At 36.1% G+C, this 13,465-nt stretch overlaps 1 protein-coding gene across 19 annotated transcripts in view; it reads left to right on the top strand.

Moving 5' to 3' along the window:
- The window catches only part of LRRC4C (leucine rich repeat containing 4C), a 548,895-nt gene that overhangs the window by 270,058 nt on the left and 265,372 nt on the right, over positions 1–13,465 (top strand). For 3 of the 19 annotated variants that reach the window (XM_080396365.1, XM_080396366.1, XM_080396383.1), the window contains one exon: positions 10,095–10,231. The exons of 14 other annotated variants lie outside the window; for them this stretch is intronic. The gene's annotated coding sequence lies outside the window, so the exon portion shown is untranslated. Of the gene's footprint in view, positions 1–5,438; positions 10,232–13,465 lie in introns of those variants that run through there. 2 more of the 19 variants (XM_080396384.1, XM_080396382.1) reach the window with 1 other exon arrangement.

Here is a 13,465-nt window from a genome sequence, read left to right as displayed (position 1 = left end):
AGAGTAGAGGAACAGAGAATGAAAGAGAGGAGAAAATCTGCACTACTGTACTTTCCAAATTTCACTTTCTGTCTGAGACTGCTGGAAATGGGATACAGTCAAAGAAAAATTACCATTTAAATAACATTTTAAACATCAAAGGAAATTGCCCCCTGACACATAAAAAAGTGTAAAAGGATATCAGAAGGTCCTCCAGTCCATCTTTGGGCATGTCTCTATCCTCCTTCTCCAGAAGGAGGCACACCTGCCGTATATATTTCCTGAAATGCAATCATCTAACCAGATTATAGAAAATTAGTGACGCAGACTAGGCTATGTCTGCCAGTGCTTACTTGCAGAAATTCTTGCAGTGTGTTGTCTTTGTGACAATTACATAATACTTCTTTCTGAGCTACCCAGAATGCTCACTGAGAACAGCTGAATCTCTTTGTATGGTCTTTTACATTCCACAGTCATGTCTTCTCTAAATTGAACAATGGCTGTTCCTTTCATTTACTGTCACATAGTACAGATTCTAGATCAGTATTCACCGTTCCTCCCTCAGCTCTCTCAAACTGATAGACATCTTTCTAGCAGGTGCCTAGATGATGATGATTCAGAGATGATTCTAAGCTGAAGCCTTACCAGGGCAGGATAGAGTAAAAATATAATTTCCTTTTGTCTCACAGACAATTTCTAGTCTATAAATTGAGGTTTCATAATTACTTTTTTCATTAAGGCTGCTGACCTTGACGTGTGTTCAGTTTCTGACCCATAATAATCCCTTTGTTGCTGACCCTGATTGGTCAGTCCTTTCTAAGAAGACTTCAGTTCAGTCTGAATTATTTAACCATAGTGAACATTCTGTGTTGGCACATATTGCCAAGATTAGTTTTTATGCTCAGAAATGTATTGAAAGACTTAACGGTTCTTCTGCATGTGAGAGTTGAAGCCTACTATCCGTTAACTATTTCAGTTACCAGGAATTATTTTACTTGAAGTGGCATATTAACTGCTGCTGTAAATACTCTGTGTGCTGAGCCCTTTAGAGGCAGTCTCTAAGGCACATATTCTTCCATCACTTCATTTGAAATAACTTAACTTACTGATGTATGTGTTTCCTGAAATGTGCTGAGAGTTTCAGGTAATGTACCAGCCTGCCTGTGGCTTTTTGTAATATGTCTTATCTCTTTGGTTGGCTTCATCTCATCGTTGTCATTCATGCAGTATGTCAGTAAATTAAGTTCAAACCCTATTTCTTTGAAACACATTGACTTTTAGTCTCCTCAAATAACATTACTATAAGAATAAAACTAAGGCCTGTTTGGAATGAGAGCTTCAGGTTATTGGCCGTCTATATTAGAGACATTAGTTTTTGGTTTAGCTCTGCCAGCTAGTCTGTAGAAATGCGAGAAACACAAAATGTAATCGCTATACATAAACACACAATTGGATTTCACTAACATATGCTTGTGATTACATTTTGTTATCTTTATATTCCTGTTCTTTGATGAGTGAGCTGCTTTTCCTCCAGCTGGAAGCTTTCATATAAATAATTTAGGTCCCGGCATATCTACAATAAATAACAGTGGAGATTCGCAGTTTTGGGATAAGGTTACTAATCCACTTTCCTTTGTGTGTATTTGTGAATAGATTATTCTCCTAACATGGCATTTTAGGGATTTATCGAACGTCTGTTGAATTTGGTAAACAAAATCAATTTCAAGAGGTTATATTTCTTTTATCATTTTCAGAATTGGAACAATTTTATTTTTGCTACATTTTACTGTGATATTTTTTTTTCTTATTTTTATTCACTGATATTTATCTTCAGGAACAGAAGCACTCCAACATGAAAAAGTGGGGGTTTCCTCCATTTCAGTGAAATTCATATTCACTCAAAGGTGGGTTTTTTATTATGTTAGTAGTTTTGTCAGTTCTACATCAAACCAATGAACACACAGGGATGCATTCCTAAACCCATCACTGAATCAATCACGTGTAATTTTTTTTAACACATGTATTGACATAAATAAGAAGCATTAGGTATTTAGAACTTGTGAAGATCCAGGTAGTTTTGATGCTAAGGACCTTGACTACCCAAATGTGGGTAAATAGGCAAAAATGTGTTGATTTTCACAGCTTCTACGCAACAAACGTTCATACTGTCTAGAGTATTTTTATAGTATTAGGGTTGACATATTTTCATTTTTTGCTTCTCAAGTTCCTTCAGAATTGTATTCACTTTTTTTAAAATGGCAAGAGAGCAAAAATACCTTGCTGTTCCGTTAGAGAAACTATAATTATAGTGCTTGCAGGTGGGAAGAGAGACAGTAGGTCATGTCTTTATTAAAACATGTCTAATTAAGTAGTGTAGATAAAGCTTTCCTTTCTTACAATGTGGCTCCTTTTTGATAGAAATTTGACAGCTGATTGGGCTGGAGTTAAAGAGTAAGTTTCAGGTCAACCAGTGCATCAGATGTTGCTTTCCCATTGAAGCCATACTCAGCCAAGGCACCAGGAGTCAGTTTTAATGAGGCTGGTGCTGCCCAAGGAGGAGATAGATCATAAATTAGTCATACAAGACAAAGGAGACATAAAGGGATATACAGAGGAGATAAAACAGGTTCGGCAGACAAAGAGGAGTGATTTCCTACTGAGGGCACTCGCAGGTCCTTCAGAATGAAAGTAGCAGATGCCAGGGGTATTGTCACCAAGTTGGGATGACAATTTGTCATTGTCAAGGATATTTCTATGATGAATAATCAGAGATGGGAATTTCTGAATTTTGGTTGACTGTCTCCTATTTATTCTTATGTAAGACAGACTACTTTGGACTGTGTCAAGGTTTGACTCACCCCATGGCAGTGATGTCCATGTTGTGTGTAAAACCACATGCACAAATGGTGTGACAAAGTTGTGAATTTTGATGGAAAATCTGAAGCTTGGATTTATGATAACTAAAACTGAACCCTGAAAGCAAATCTCTTCAGAGAAGGTGGCTTCTCATTTGTGAAGAGGATGACAGTACTGTGGTTTTCTTTCCTACTTCATAGTGGAGCCCAAAGTTAGTAAATTTATCCTCATAAGGAAAAGATTTAAGAAAATGCTGTTGTCTGTTTTCCCCAAGTATCTCAAACAAAACTTGAGTAGACAGGGCTCAAATTAATTTTATTATTATATAATTTTAAATTACTTATTATTTATTTTGTTTTAACTACTAGCTTCTTAGACCTTCTAAAAACCCAATTATGTATTCAGAGTATGTATATTGAGCAGCTGTGTTGTGTTGCTGTTGCTGTGTTATGTGCAAACCACCCAAACTGAGCAAAATTCTTGCAGAAGCCAATTACATATTTCACATGGACAGAATTTCAGGAAACTGAGACCCAATGTAATGAAGCCACTTGTCTAAGGTTTGTCATGGTTTAACCCCAGCTGGCAACTAAGACCCATGCAGCTGCTCACTCATTCCCTGCCCCCCCCCCCCCCCCCCCCCCCCCCCCCAGTATGATGGGGGAGAGACTCAGAAGAGTAAAAGTAAGAAAATGTGTGGATTGGGATAAAGACTGTAATAGGTAAAGCAAAAGCCACACACAAAACCAAAGCAAAACAACGAATTCATTCACCACTTCCCACCGGCAGGTGGGTGTTCAGCCACCCCCAGGAAAGCAATGCTCCATCATGCATAACAGTTACTTGGGAAGACAAAATGCCATAACTCCAAACTTCCCCCCACTTCCTTCTTCTTCCCTCAGATTTATGTGATGAACATGACATTATATAGTATGGAACATCACTTTGGTCAGTTGGGGTCAGCTGTCCTGGCTGTGTGCCCTCCTGACATCTTGTGCACCCCCAGCCTGCTCACTGGTGGGGTGGGGTGAAAAGCAGAAAAGGCCTTGACACTGTGTAAGCACTGCTCAGCAATAATAAAACCAACCCTGTATTATCAATGCGATTTTCAGCACAAATCCAAAGCATAGCCCATACTAGCTATATGAAAAAATTAAGCCTATCCTAAGCAAAACGAACACCGCATGCATGAGTAGTCTGAAATACAGGAGAGGTGTGGGGAAGTTTCATGACAGGACTGCAAGTGTAAGACCATCCTTCTTCCTTGTAAGTAGTGGCTCTGGGTAGAAATGTGTTTAGTGGATATATTTTTAAGGCAAGAAAATGGAAGTGTTGCCAACACACTTACTACTTCCTTTAGCAAAGCTCAGAAAATATAAATCTTTATATTTTTTGTGTGTATGGTCTGTCATTATAAAAGCTATACCAATTAAATCTTTTCAGCTAATTTATTGGCTTGATGCATCATAAATCAAATAACTCACTAGGCTTATTCACTACAAGCAGAAATGGTTCTGTTGTTCCCAAGTCTTTCTACAGCTAATTCTTGCAATGCTGCAAACATTACTGTGAGTGGTTCCAGCGAAGTCAATTAATTTAATGAAGCTTACCCAGAGTAATAAGAATTAAGTCACTGCTAGAAAATAAGCTATGTTAAACTGTGTTCTTTGGGAGAATTTATGCAAAACCCACTGCTAATTCTAGTGATATAGTTGCAAAATATTTCAGTAATTTAACATGTCAGGAAAAGCTATATTAAACTGTTTAAATGAAGAACTTGTTCCTGGCATAGGATAGCATTTTAATATTTTATATTTTATTTGAGTGTACAGAAGCTGTGACAATCCGCTCAACTGGATTAGCACAGTTAACATTCCCACCATCTCAAGCTTTTAAAATGCTGAATCAGATTCTAAAAACCTCTCTTCCCTTAGTTTCTGCATCTCTAACTAGTTGAATAGTATTTACAAGTTTGTTTGGGTTTTGGTTTGGTTTGGTTTTGCGGTGTGGTTTTTGTGTGTGTGTATGTGTGTTTCTTTTTTTCTCCTTTCTATAAAGGTAGCATTCGAATCTGATTATGGAGAAAAATGTGAAAATCAAGATTTTGCAAAACAAATTCATTCTTCAAGTAGTGCTTTAAAGATAAACTCAGCTTAAAAAAATATGTGCTGAAACAATAGTAGCTGTCAGTATTCCTAATGATGCAAGATGTGCTTTTTTCGAACAGTTTGCTTTCTACAAAATGATTAGTAAATTTGGTCATTATATGTAATTAATAGTAATTTGAATGAAAGACAAATGATATATTAGATAGCATGTGTGAGTCTTTCCGTGCCAGCCTGAATTTTAAGAAAGCAGTTTCAAAGCACTTTTCTAATAAACTTTTATAGAGTGACAGCCTATCAGCAGTGGCATGAATCAGGTTCTTAAGGTAGCAGGGCTGACATACTGCCCACCTCCCAAGGACAACTGAATGTTTCCTTTCCATACTGCTGTTCTGTTTTACTTTACAACTCAACAATATATCAGAGTGACTTGGTTTTTCCTCTGGCTACCAACACACAAGTCCACAGAGATAACCCCCCCCCCCCCCCCCCCCCCCCCGTTTTTAAGAGAAATATACACCCATCAAGAACACCCACAATAAATTATTGTATTTATTTGTTCAGTCCGTGATCTCTTACTCTTTCTGTTGATGGTGTTTCAGAGATGATAACTTCAATGTTAGCATCAGTGACCTATGAAGCTATATATTTCCAAGCTTTCCTCTGACCAGGAAAAAGCCTAGAGGATGGTATTTTTTTTTTTACTCTCCTGAAAAGTTGACTTTTAATTCTTTTCAAGGAATCAACATGTTTACTGGAGGAAATTAAACTTCAGTAAACTTTGCAGACCTTTCCCCCTATGTTTTCTTTGAATGCTTGGTTATTTTATGCTACTTAGTAGATGTGATAATTTAACATTGAAATCTCAGTTTCAAAAGGAAAGGATAGAAGCCAGAAGAGTAAATATCTGTATTGCCTAGCCGTAGGGGTAAACTACAGTTAATGGAAAGTTGCAGCATGTTCTGTGCCACCTGCATGCAGTGATCTGATGGTGTCAGCCAGGACAGCTGACTGCCTCCCTAGAGTGGCAGTTCTCAATAGGCCTGGTGCTTCAGAGATGTATGGGGGGATCAAAATTAGCAAGACTCCAGTACCCCTATAGGTAAGTTCAGAATCCTAAATTCAAGAGGATGATTCTTGAAACCCATGCCTTGGGTGGCTTTAGTTTTGATCATGACACTTCCCTGAACAACTGAAGTTTTGTGTGCTCAAACTTCTAGTCTGTTGAGAGGAGTAAACAGTGACACTTCTGTCCTATGTGCTAGTAGTAAGGAAATGTTTGGGGTTGGAGGAGAAGGTAGCAAAAGATTAATTTTTCTACAGGAAAGCCCACATTTCTTAAAGAAGTATTAATTCTCATGGTCTCTTCCTAACATCAGAATCTCAAATACACAGGTACATTTTAAACGTTATAAACAAAGTAAGAGGTAGAGGTCTGAAACCCAGGTTGATCTAAAAATGCTGTTGAACTAAGGTGCCTCACTTTCTGGAGGTTATTAAGGGCATATTAAACAATACTAATCAAGAATATTTTAGGAATAAACTTACCTTGTGAAGATATACTAGATGATACTTTCAGGTTTTTTCCGTGCCTTATTTTCTGTGTGTAATCAAGTATTTCACTTCCAGAAAGAACAGTCACACAGCCTTTTAGAAATCTGAGAAATCTTAAGGTATGTTCCCCTATTATGCTGATAGAGCTTTTCTTGTTTAGCTGATTCTTCAGAAGGTGTTTCTTCTTCCTCTTTCTTCTTCTTCTTAAGTTTCAGACAAGCCTGAATAGCTTATGTGACATGCTCATGACACATGCTCACTTTATCTTTTACATGCTCAGGAATTTAATGAGTACATAGGAGTTGGGGTCCTACTTGATTGTCCTAATAAATCACTTCTTAAAATCCTTCTTAAATCAGCTGTTAGTTAACCTTGAAGAAACACAGTAATTCAACCTGAGTTAAAGTAAAAATTAACAAACAAAAAGTGGCGAGTTTTGCTTTGTTTCTACAAAGTATGAAATGGGGAGCACAACTTCTGAAGTTTGGTAGAGACACAGATTGACAAAATTGTAAAGAAACCAAGGCTGTCTTTGTGTAGCATTTAGGTTAGCTTCAGAAGTTCCTATCTGATTTGTCTGACTGCTTATTTCTTTTGCTCTGTGCTGTGGAGGACTGTATTCTCAGTATTCCTAACTATTTCTTCACAGTCCTGTTCACAAAAAACCACTGAACAAACCTTGGTTAACTCCATCAATTGAGAGACTTTTATATATTTCTGAAGCTTCCTATTGATTTAATCTTATTTTTTATTTGATGATCAAATATTTAAATCAATAATAATTCCAAACAGAATAATAAAACATTTCTATTTGACATATTGAACACCTACTAATAAAGAAGATATATGTGCTGAATTGAAAAGAATGAAAACACATGCATTGGCCTGATTTGACAAGTTTATAAGCTGTAATGCTGCTTGTATTTTTTTTTTTTTTTTTATGACATTGGATTGAATGTTTTAGGGGCTCTGACTGGGCAAAAACAATTAAGAGAAAATCACATTGGAAAGTGACGTGTTAATGCCAACCAATACTCTTGTCACATCAGAAAAATACACTTTAGACAGTATACTAGATTCTGAATGGATGTAGTGTCTTTTTGTAAGCCAAACAAGGCAAGTCTCTTAAGATAGTTCAACTTCAGTAACATTGCTCTCAGAAGTACTCTGAGGCAGTTACTGAAATAGAGCTGAACTCAGTTATATTCCCTCAGTACTTTCCTATACAAAATTTATTCAAGTCAAGCTGCCTTTGCAACCCTTGCCATTTGAAGTTGCAGATAATGCAATACTTTAAGTGCAAAGGAGCTTCTGTGAAATTCTGCAACATTCTTATTCTTAGTATCAGTGGAGTGTGAAGATAGACTTCTGACTTTCACACCATGTATCTCAAGTAATTTGTTAAAACTGACTGTTATGTTCTAGAGATGACCATTAATGTAAACAGCTCCATTGAGACGAATGGAGAAAACCTCTTTTCTCTGGGGTATCTTTGTGATCTTTTTCAGGCTATTTGCAGCACTACCTTGTATCAAGTTTGCATACAGAAAGTTATTTTCACGATCATGCAGTCTAGCAGTAGTTTGGTGACTTCTTCCCTTGCCTAAGTTATGGATCCAGTGCTTCAAAGACTGACAAACTAGACCAGAATCAACAAAAAGTGTCTTTTTTATTTTTTTCTGTTCTTGTTCTCATGGAATTACTTTCAAAAGGCAGCAAGTGCAACAAACATCTGACTTGTTGGTCTATTAGTTATTAGTAAAAATTTGGAATGGCTTTTCTATATACTTAAATATATAGAAAAATATATATACTTATAACTTCTATATATATTACACAAGTTATACTTAAATACTTGTAAGTATTTATACTTAAAACACTTGTAAGATTTTCAGATCCTAAAGGGGAAACGATAACAGGATATAAACCTGCTTTGTTTGCTGTCTTGCAGCAAGCTCATTTTCATGGCTTATTATCAAATTTTATTATTTATTATCAAGTTGCTATCTCCTTCTCTTGAAAAATAAACTCCTGGTGAAGCATGCTCAAGTGGAAGGATCCCCACTAAATTCAGTCTTTTATGCAATAGCATTTTATGGTATGGTATTCAATTGTTAGCATGAATTCACTGCACCCAACTGAAAAATGGTTTACATTTGGTTACATTTTGACTTAATAACATGTCAAGTTATGCAGATAATTTATTCACATTAAGCTGCTGAGACTCTTTCTCATTGACATTGCTGTTTATAAAAAGAACTCTTTATCAGACCAGTACCAATACCCCTCTTATATACAACATGCACTGGTTTTCCTGGATTTCTTTGTTCAGTAGCCAAGCTGAAAAATAGCATAATTAAATATTTTTAGACTTTCCCAACATTAATTTTTTTTCATTTGTCTTGCCAGGTTGAATGAACCCATCAGAAATGCTTAAATTCAGACTTTGTTTCTATAAAAGCAGTGGAATTTTTGAAACAAATGCTTAAATTGCATGAAAACTTGAAACAGAGCAAGGAGTGATGGTTGGTACTGATGACATATCTATCACTCTGCCAGAAAATGGTATTTAGAGAGCTCAGCTGACAGGTGAAACAATATGATTTAGCCTTTTAAAAGTGGTTTTACATAGGTATCCCACTTCTGCAAACAGCATTTTTTTCCTTACACAATGTGCTATGTTTTCCCATCTATGGATAATTGGAGTTACTCTAAAACTTCATGTTTAATGTTCTACACAACACTACTGATTTTGAATAATAAACTTAAGTTATTAACAATTACTAAATATACTTTTACGTAGTTTCAAGTCAAATATAAGAAATGTGTTTTGTTTTAAAAATTATGTGACTGCCTACTTTTGTATTATTTTAAATATTTTAAACATGAAAAACTTCTCCCAAAACCAAGATTATTTTTAAAATTATATTTTTGACTATCACTAAATGGAGATTTGTATGAATATTTTTGCCTAGAGCCAATCATAACTCATAAATGTTTACATACCCAGCATACTTCTCTAAATGTTTGATATAAAGTATCCATGTCATAAAATGGTGACGAATATATCTAAGAGGTGGAAAGAACTAGGGCAGAGGGTGAAGTGAAAGCATGACTCTGGTTAAAGATAAAGGTCTCATAATTTTCCTTGTAACTTAATTGTACGCTGTGGAATGAGAGAAATATACATTCTCCATACATTTTAAAGTAGAAAATTTAAGATGACTTCTAAACAGCTTCCTGAATGTGAAACAAATTAGTTTGCAGTATATATGTGTTAAAGAAAGTAGACAAAGTCTAATTCCTTAATTTGATTAAAAATGCCTCAGATGTAGTTAAAGAAAATATATTTTTAAAGAAAGTCTGGACCAAGCAAGAAACAATACAGAGGTTTCTCACCCTAAAATAAATTCCAGCTTCTTTTATTTGCAAACCACTTAAGAACAGGCCCTAAGAGTGCTGACTGCTTCTCATTGACATTGCTGGTTTTTAAAAGAACTCTTTACCAGACCAGTACCAAAACCGATACCCCTCTTATATCTAACATGCACTGGTTTTCCTAGAGTGCTAAGTTCAGATTGAGCTTGTGTTTTTTTGCAGGCACTCAAGCTGTGAATTTGACTTAAAGCCAGTGATTGCTGCTTTCTCTGTGTTCGTCAGCATAAGTCTTAGTGGCGTGTAGAGAAATTTCCCTTCCCGTGCTAGAATTGCCACCAGAAAAGGAAGGCAACAGAATCGTAAGCTACTTGTTTTTTTTTCTCTGAAATTCTTCATTTCGGTAAGAAACAGAAAAACATAAGCAATTGTTAAAATGACTGTTTTGTATGTTTGTATTAGTTCTGTGTTATTCCTCTCTGCAGGAACTAATATGCTTGTAGTGGACTTTTTCTGAATGTTGAAAATAATATTTTTCAGTGGTGTCTAGAGTTCACTGTCTACATACACCCATTAAATATATTTCTTGTTTTATACCCTTTCCCCCCATAAACAAGCTTTTTTTAAAATTTGGATTGAACTATTCCAGTGAATTCAAATAACATTGCATGGTTGAATTTTAATGTAAGGTTGGAGGACAAATAATCAAAGCTGTGGAAATTAGATTCATGGTGATCACATACGCTCCATGAAGGCACACTTATGCACATGGAACAGGTCACGTACCAAAAGGGAATGTAGTGCAATTGATTACAGCTATTTTATAAAAGCTCTTTAGGTACCCAAGGTGGCATTCAGGAATTTGTAAAATTTTTGTGGAAAGCAGGCATGTCAACTGTTGATATGTTATTTAAAAATCTGTTCTGCAGATGCCTTCTTGAGCACCTGCTGTCAACTTCTTCACAGGATCAAATCTAAATGAAGTGAAATGCACAGTAGCCTGGGCATTAACAGCAAGTAGGAAGTTAAATAGAAATTGAAAACAAGTGGTCTAGGTTTAACTTAATTTTAGGCCATCTGCTAGGGAAATGGGGTGGTTACCTGTGTAGTAGAAAAGGGTGGGGCACATAAAGTGGGTGGCTAAGGGGCAGAAACTATCATGTGCCATAGAATTAATCTCTCTAATGAGTCTCTGACCCTCATATTTTATAGAGGTATGAATTCTAGTTTCTGGCCTACATTTTTGAAGGTGTTTCATAGTTTTTCCCTGGCTGTAGGAACAAGAGTTCAGATACATAAGTCTCTCTTATTTTGGGGGGAAGGAGAAAATATATCTGGAGTGTTATTATTTTTGTACTGAAGAAAGAGTAATGACATTTTAAAAAATGTGCAAAAATTCTGTCTCCAGTCCATGCTAAACTTATTGTTGTGTAAGCCAAGACTACCTGAGTTTCTGAAGTTTTGGAAATAATATTTCTAATTTATGAGTATGTTGGAAGGCGGTTGATAGATTTGCTGAATACCATTTGGTAACTGGCAGAGAATGTATGTCTGGGAAATGTGTTAGCAATAGTAAGGGCAGAAAGTGTGAGGACATTCAGAAGAACTGTGTGCACAGGAAAGCATTCCAGTGAACGAACAGGGATATGTTTGATAAGCAGTTAATGCAAATGCATTGGCGAACTGTAGCATTTTGTACAAACATATACCTTCTTAAAACTAGGTTTTATTCTCTGGAACATACATGAAAATATCTTTGCCGTACCAGAGAAAAAGGTACTTTAACACCCTTAGTATGCATAGGCATAAATTGCTTTGTTAATATTTACTTGTTTTTTCAAACTATTGGATTAGAACTGAATTATCAAGGCCAGAGATTTTTACCAGCTTTGTCATTTGCTACGTCTTCAGTTTTTGGGTAAAGTGAGATCCCAAACGTTTCCTGTGTCTGGGGTTTTAAATTGATACTTGAGAGAGAAAAAAAAATAGTTCAGGAGGATTTGAGGCATCTTGCTTGCTTTATTGTACTGTTATCATGTAAATTTTGATGTAGGTGAATTCATTTTCCAACTATGAAGAAACCAGGAAATGCTTTGAGACAGGCTTTTTTTTATTTTATTCTTCACATGCTTTTTAGTAAATCAGAAGGTAATGTGCATATTTTGTTAAATAGTTCTTTGTATAATGCGTTTCACCTCATTGGCTCTGTTGTTTATAAAATGGGCATTCCTAGAGACTTTTTTTAAAATCTAGAATTCCTTTTGTTTGGGGTTTAGATAGGTTTAAAGGAAATGCTGAAAATGAAAGACAGAAGAAATAATTTAGCAAATGAATCATATGAAAAAACTCTGTGGAAGAATTCAGTAGTCATCATTTAAGTCCTAATTGAAACATTTTTTGAAAGATCACCTGCCTCAATCACTCTAGTTTGCCATAGAACAGATAAATAGAAAACTTATGTGGCTGAAAGTATTTGATCCACTGTCATTAAAATATCTATACCCAAATGTGGTTTTTCATGTAATAATACAAATTATGGTGCAGTGAGTGAGAACACGGAGAAAGAAAATATAATGAGAGGATAGTTTGGAATGCTCTGAAGATCTAAAATTGGCTAGAGTTTATAAAGAATTATTTTTCACAGCTGCTAAAGAAATTGGAATAATGCAGTCATCCTGAGCCCTAAAAATAATTTAAAGTTGGTTACCACTAGAAAACAAAAACTATACTGTAGAATCGGAGTTATATTACAGCAGATAAATGTTATTTATTTGACAAGACTAGGTGCTTTTATGATGCTTTCATTATTTTTGTTTTACAAAGTCATGCAGTCTTTAGAACAGTAACTATTAGAGGGGTTTTTTTTAGGGAACATTTCATGATACATTTCTTTGGGAGAATTAATTTTATAAAATCACATTTTGAGATGTTCTGTTGAAGTATTTCTCTTCTGTTGATTATAAAGTGAACCTGAACTTTCACATTGCAATCAAGTGTCTAAGCAAGGCAAAAGATAAGACTACAGTGAAGTATTTAAACTCTGAAGGTGATATTACAATGAGTTTCACAGAATCATAGAATGGTTTGGGTTTGAAGGGACCTTTAAAGGTCATCTAGTCCAAACCCCCTGCAATGAGTAGGGACATCTTCAACCAGATCAGGTTCCTCAATGCCCCATCCAACTTGAACAGGAACACCTCCAGGGATGGGGAAGTTTATTAAGGTATTGTTCAGGGCCAGGCATCCAGAAATTCTGTGTAAATGGGTGTAGAGGGATTTTTAAAGGACCGAGGACATATGTTACCATTGTCTGGGTTGGACAACCCAGGCCTGTTAGTTGAAGCTGCAGAGCAGTTTTAAATTGTCCTGGGAACAAGCAGTGGGAGAAGGAAAACAAGCTATGCACGAACAAGAAGCCAGGTGCAGAGCAAGTCCTGGGAACCCCGAAATCAGCACACTCTCAGCGGCACACTCTGGTCAGGCGCCTGCAGCATGCCCACCAGTCAGCGACACGGACCCCTACGTGGCCCAGAGACTTTTATCCAATCACCTGTCTGTAAAGTAGGGTGAGCGGTCAGTTTAAGTTATAAATATGA

The sequence above is a fragment of the Falco punctatus genome, assembly GCF_963210335.1.
Source record: "Falco punctatus genome assembly, chromosome: 7".
NCBI classification, from domain to species: Eukaryota; Metazoa; Chordata; class Aves; order Falconiformes; family Falconidae; genus Falco; species Falco punctatus.
The sequence above is the reverse complement of the archived record's forward strand: the minus strand, read 5'-3'. Positions and strand labels throughout refer to the sequence as shown.